Source organism: Corapipo altera, unplaced genomic scaffold (assembly GCF_003945725.1).
Source record: "Corapipo altera isolate COAL_440 unplaced genomic scaffold, ASM394572v1 146, whole genome shotgun sequence".
Lineage (NCBI taxonomy): Eukaryota > Metazoa > Chordata > Aves > Passeriformes > Pipridae > Corapipo > Corapipo altera.
Genome location: NW_020884981.1, coordinates 472,802 through 478,507, shown reverse-complemented (window position 1 = coordinate 478,507; position 5,706 = coordinate 472,802).

Below are 5,706 nucleotides of genomic sequence, written 5' to 3'. Positions count from 1 at the left end.
TGTGGTAAGCGAATTACACTCAAAATATATTTTCATCTCAGTTAATGCTGTTTTTAGCTTGTGGGGAATTTGCATCTTTTGCTGTTTTCCTGGTTTGAAATAGATAATGCTAGTTTTTGCAGAATTTTTATTTTATTCCATTTTAGTTTTACTACTTATTTGTGTTTTGACTACCTTGCTTTCCTGTTAAACCATCCTCCTGCTGATTCACCATGGTATTTATTGCATTAGGATCTGTTTTGTAGGAGCCACACATCCACACAGGGCTAGACAGTGTCTCCCTGTTTTTTGCAAGTATTTTCCTCTGTATTTAATTGAGCCACAGAATACCAAACTGATTTGGGTTGGAGGGGACCTCAAAGTTCATCTTGTTCCACCCCCTGCCACAGGCAGGGACACCTTCCACCAGCCCAGGTTGCTCCAAGCCCTGTCCAACCTGGCCTTGGACACTTCCAGGGATCCAGGGGCAGCCACAGCTTCTCTGGGCAACCTGTGCCAGGGCCTCCCCACCCTCACAAAGATATACCTCTGGATGATTCCCCACACCACTGCCTACTCACCTCACCCACCACCCCTCACTGAACCCTTCTATGATGGTCTCATATCAAGGGCTGATACCCCAGGTCTGTTGTCCTTTAGCCAGGGCTCATCTTTCCTGGAGATGCTCTCTCTATCTCCAAAGTTTCTCCAGGTTATTTCTAAGCCAAAATCCAATCCCCATAGGCAGCAACCTGCCTGTCCTCACTGAGCAGCAGCACTGCCTGCCCTGCTCCAGCTTCCTCTGCATCAGTGGGTTAGGGGAATTTTTAACTCTCTCTTGGTCTTGGAAGAGGGAAACATAAATCTCTTTAGGAATGGATCCACCTCCCTGTGGCCTTTTTGTGCTAAGATTGGTCTCAGAGAACCACAGAATATCCTGAGTTGGAAGGGACTCATTGAGTCCGTCTCCTGGTCTGTGTTGCTGTGCCCTGCAGGAAAGTGCAGGTGGCTGGGGTGGCAACAAAGATCCCAATCTCCTCCTGCAGGAGTTCCCTTGGTGCCAGCTCAGTTATGTCTCCCTTATCTCACTCCTGGCTTCCCAGTACACTGCCAACAGCCCCTTGGATTTAGGTGCTGGCAGAGATCTTTGAGCTTGACAGAGGGCCCAAAGCTGCCAGTTCTTCAACATCTTAATGAAACAAGGCTGTTACTTTGCACTTACCCACCTCTTGGATCCTGAAGTGAAGTGATGCCCCTTGGGCAGCCGTGCTACAGTCCTGGAGAGGCCTCCGGAGCCTTTCAGCTCCAAATTACCAGTTTCAATCCACCAGCTGCAAGAGGTCCTGGCTGTTGGCACGCCCCTGAGAAGTGGCCCTAGGGACACCAGATGCCTCTGGAGGAACAAGTGAGCAGCCCTTGGGTAGTGCAGGCAGAGCCTGCCTGTGTGTCCCAGACCATGCTGCTTCCTCAGTTCCATCCACCACCACTCCAAACACAGTGGGATGCTCTGGCACAGCAACAGTGGTAGCAGAAGTTTCCAGCCACATCTCCTCCATCCTGGTGGTGCACCAGGGCCTGTCAAGGGCACTGAGCTCTGTGACCCCCAACAAGGGCACAGGGCAGGGCAGGGACGTCCTTGAAGAGCTTCCTCACGTGTCATCCTTTCCAATCCATGGAAATGTTCCTTTGTCTGAGCACTGCAAGGGGAGTCTGTTTTCCTGCACATCTTCCCAGCACTTTCAGAGCAAAGTGACACACCAGGAGACTCTGCCACAACCTGGCAGCCTAGGCTGGGGGACTGCAGGCTGGCATGCCTTGAGAGACAAGGGAAGAGGGAATCCGCCCCTGGGGGAAGGGAGCCCAAGAAATCTGGTCCTTGGCCAGTCTGGGGTAGTGAAAGGTGCTGGATCTGTTCCCCTACTTTCATCAGAACCGCCATCCTGGCATTTCCCTCCTGGGTCACGCTGCTTAAGGGTAGAAAATGCCAGTCCCAGGATTGCACCACCCAGCACTGCAGCAATGTTAGAGTGGGAAGAAACTAGGAGAAGATGGGAAATGCTCTCAGCAGAAGTCTGTGTATTTGTCCCTGACCTGCAGCTCATGGGACATGATGTCCATGGAAACCCTCTCTGCATGTCCCCAAGCCAGCAGCTGCCCTGGAGGAAGGTGCCACTGGGCATCAGGGGCTGTGTGCCCAGCTCACACTCCCTCCTCCCTCACAGGGAGCAGCAGGAGGCTGGGATGGAGGGCAAGGAGCAACCCAGAGGTGGCGGCACAAGGCTAGTAGCGAACCCCAGCCAAAATGCTTGCCCAGATACTGCCCAGGATGGCAGGGCCATGGGGAGGGCAGAGGAACTGAAGGAGGAATTGTTTAGCAAAGTTCCTCTTCTCAACATCTGTATGCAGCTGCTGGCTGAGAGGTGAGGAGCCAGTGCACCTTGTCCTGGGTCCATGCTGGCATGGCTGCCCTGGGGACTTACCAGCACATCCCCCACAGCGCCTCTGCCAACCTGGCCTGCATCTTGGGTGTCTTGTGGGTGGGGAAGGGGAGGCATTGCCTCGATGGACAGATAAGATCATTTCCTGAGCCAGCCAGCACCTTTTAAACAAGTTAAACCCTGAAGCCAGGTATGGGATGGGCAGGACTGGGGTTTCTGGACCCAGACAGTCTGAAACAGCAGGATGGATGTCCCCACTGGAGCTGCCCCTTGGGAATAACCCCATGGGAGATGGGGGTGACAACGGCCACCAAGGGAAAGTGGTAGAGAACAAACTGAGCTGTGATTTCAGAGACAGAGATGCCAGCAGCACGGATGGGGATGGCAGGCTTGGCACAGGGGATTGTTCTTCCTTCCAGGGGCTGATGGGAGAGCTCAGAGAGGGACAGCCCCCAGGCAAGCGTTCCCTTGCTGTTTGATCCCTGCTGCCTGATTCCTCACTGCCTGATCCCTCGATGCCTGATTCCTCACTGCCTGATCTCTCGCTGCCTGATCCTTCTCTGCCCCACTGCCCTTTTCAGTGTCCCGTGGATTTCTCCTGCGTCCCTGCTCAGTCTTCTGCACACTCCCAGTCTTGGGTGTGAGCTGAGTCACTGTGATGCCACTGCACCTCATTGCAACATCTCCCATCATCTGTTCTAGGAGCCATGAGGAGCCTGTAAATAGTTTCTTTGGCAAGATTTTTGTTTTGATCTAATGGCTCAGCTTCCTTCAAAGACAGGCATGGAGAGGCACTCCGTGAGGCAACAGGGAAGGTCATGGGGAGAACTGTAATTGGGGAGGATCAAACTCAGGCTCGAGCAGGAGTGTGGGCGGGTGGCTCAGCCCGGGCTGCCACGAGGCTCTGGCGTGTCACCACAGGCACTGACTGTCTCAGATCCTCCCCAGCCCCACGGTCACCTGTGAGTACTTGGCTGGCTGCTGGCAGCATCTGAGACAGGGCCGGGGGCCTGGGATGGCACAGACCCAGGGTGAGACCTCCACCCTGCCATTCCCATGGAGATCACAGCAGGATCCTGTGCAGCATCATGACATGGGATGGGGGAAGACAAACCAGGAAAGGATGAGCCCTCAGCCAGGCCATGCTCGGAGGGAAGGCACGTGCCATCCCCACACCCAGCCGACCTGCATCATCCACGTCACCAAGCGCACGGGCGGCTCTGCTGAGGGACAACAACTTGCTAAGCTGGGCCAGCTCCTACCTCCGAGCCCCATAATGAGCTTTGCTGGGAGCTGCTAAGGAGATGAGTGTGAGCAGGGAACCTTTGCTGTGGTCTAGTGGCTCCTTGGTCACCCTGGGCAGACAGGCTCCAGCTCCACTGGTGTGTTTGGAATGAGCTGGGGGAGTGCAGGGACACGGCTCCTGCCTGTGGCTCTGCAGATGGGCACCAAATCCAGGCATCTCCCACTGCAGCCCTGTGGGCAATGGGACCGGAGCACAGGCCAGGCAGTAAGAACTTCTACTGCAGTCTCCTGTCCAGGGCCAGACCCACAGCAGGGACTTGCTCTAGGTGCCCTGGAAAGCCAAAGCTCAGTTTTGGCCGTTGCCAGGAGCAAAGTCACCAAGGCAGGGAGCGGGGTGTCCCCTCCCAGCTCTGGCGGTGCAGTCACGGAGCGTCACTCTGTTCACACGTGCCTATTTTTAACAGCAATGCTGCTGATTCCTGCTCCCTTACCGAGACAGCTTCACCCGTGCCCTGGTTCTCAGCTCATTTCCTCCTCTCCCGGGGCCAGCCAGGGCCCAGCGAGTGGGTATGAACACCCAAGATGAAAAGATCGGATGGGAACGCTGTCTGCAAAGCAGTCATGCTCTAAGCCATCACTGCAGCATTCAGCTGAGCAGAGACCAAATTATAGAATCACTGAATTATAAAATCATTTAGGTTAAAGAATCTCTCTAAAATCAAGTCCAACCATTCCCCCAGCACTGCCAAGGCCACCCCTGAATCATGTCCCTAAGTGCCTCATCTACATGACTTTTGAACACTACCAGGAACTTCACACTTGCCTGGGCAGCCAGTTCCAAAGCCTGAATTCTTTCTCTTTATTACATGGGAAAAGGCAGTGGCTGGGGGCTGCCCCTCCCCTGTCTGCTATTGCCTGGGGTGGCTGAGGGTCATCAGAGTACCTCAAATGCCCCCCAGCACTTCTCAGCCCCAAGCAGCGGCCCGAGGGGCACCTCGTGCCCCATGTTCACACCGCAGAGCTGCCTCGGGCCGTGGCTGTCATTGTCCCCGTCCCCCCTCCCCACCCTCTTCTTCCTCCTCCCTCTCCCGCACTGTGCAAACTTTCCTCCCTTCGGTGTTCCCAGCACCAGCAGCTCCTCCTGCCTACTTGGCACCGGCAGCGGGAGCAGACGGGGCTGGGCAGGGCTGGCACAGCGGGCAGGGCAGGCGGCCACAGGCCACCGCGACCCCGCTCCGCTGCCGGCACTTTCATCCTTATCTGCAGCGTTCCGCCCGGCCCCTGGAGTGGCCCGGGAGCGCCGCGTTCCCACGCACGGGAGCTGCTCCCAAAAACCAGGGCACCAGGGCAGGGCCGGGTGTGGAGTGCTGCCGTCCGGGAACGGGATGGGCAGAGAGACGGGCACCGGGAACCGCTCACACGCACAGCCCCAGACAGAGTGTGAGCCCATCACGGACACACACAGCCCCTGCATACACAGGGGCCCCTTGTACACCCACAGCCGCTTACACACACCCGGGGGTCCGACTGGGCACACGTGAACATGTGTGTCACATCTGTGCACATGAGCAATGCATGTGCACACAACTGTGCACTCACACAGTGACATGGGTGCACACACCTGCAATGCCATGCACACACATGTATGGCATACATGCAACGCCCAGAATGTGTGTACACACACACAGAATTTACACCCGGGGTGATGTATACACACACCCCTCAGTGCATACACACTGAGAAACACACGTGTGCACTCACAGGCACATGCAGTGATACATACATGTAATGCACACAAAGGGTGACACGCATACACGTGCACACACACATAGCATGATACAGACACAGAGGTGACACACATGTGCACACACACAGGATGGCACATGCAGACACACAGAGTCACACACAGAGTGAAACACACATGCAAACACACATGCAAACACACATGCACACACCCCCCCAGACTTTCATCTACTGACAGACACTCAAACGTCCGCACACACACAGAGCATGATGCACACACACAGACACATACGTGCAGACA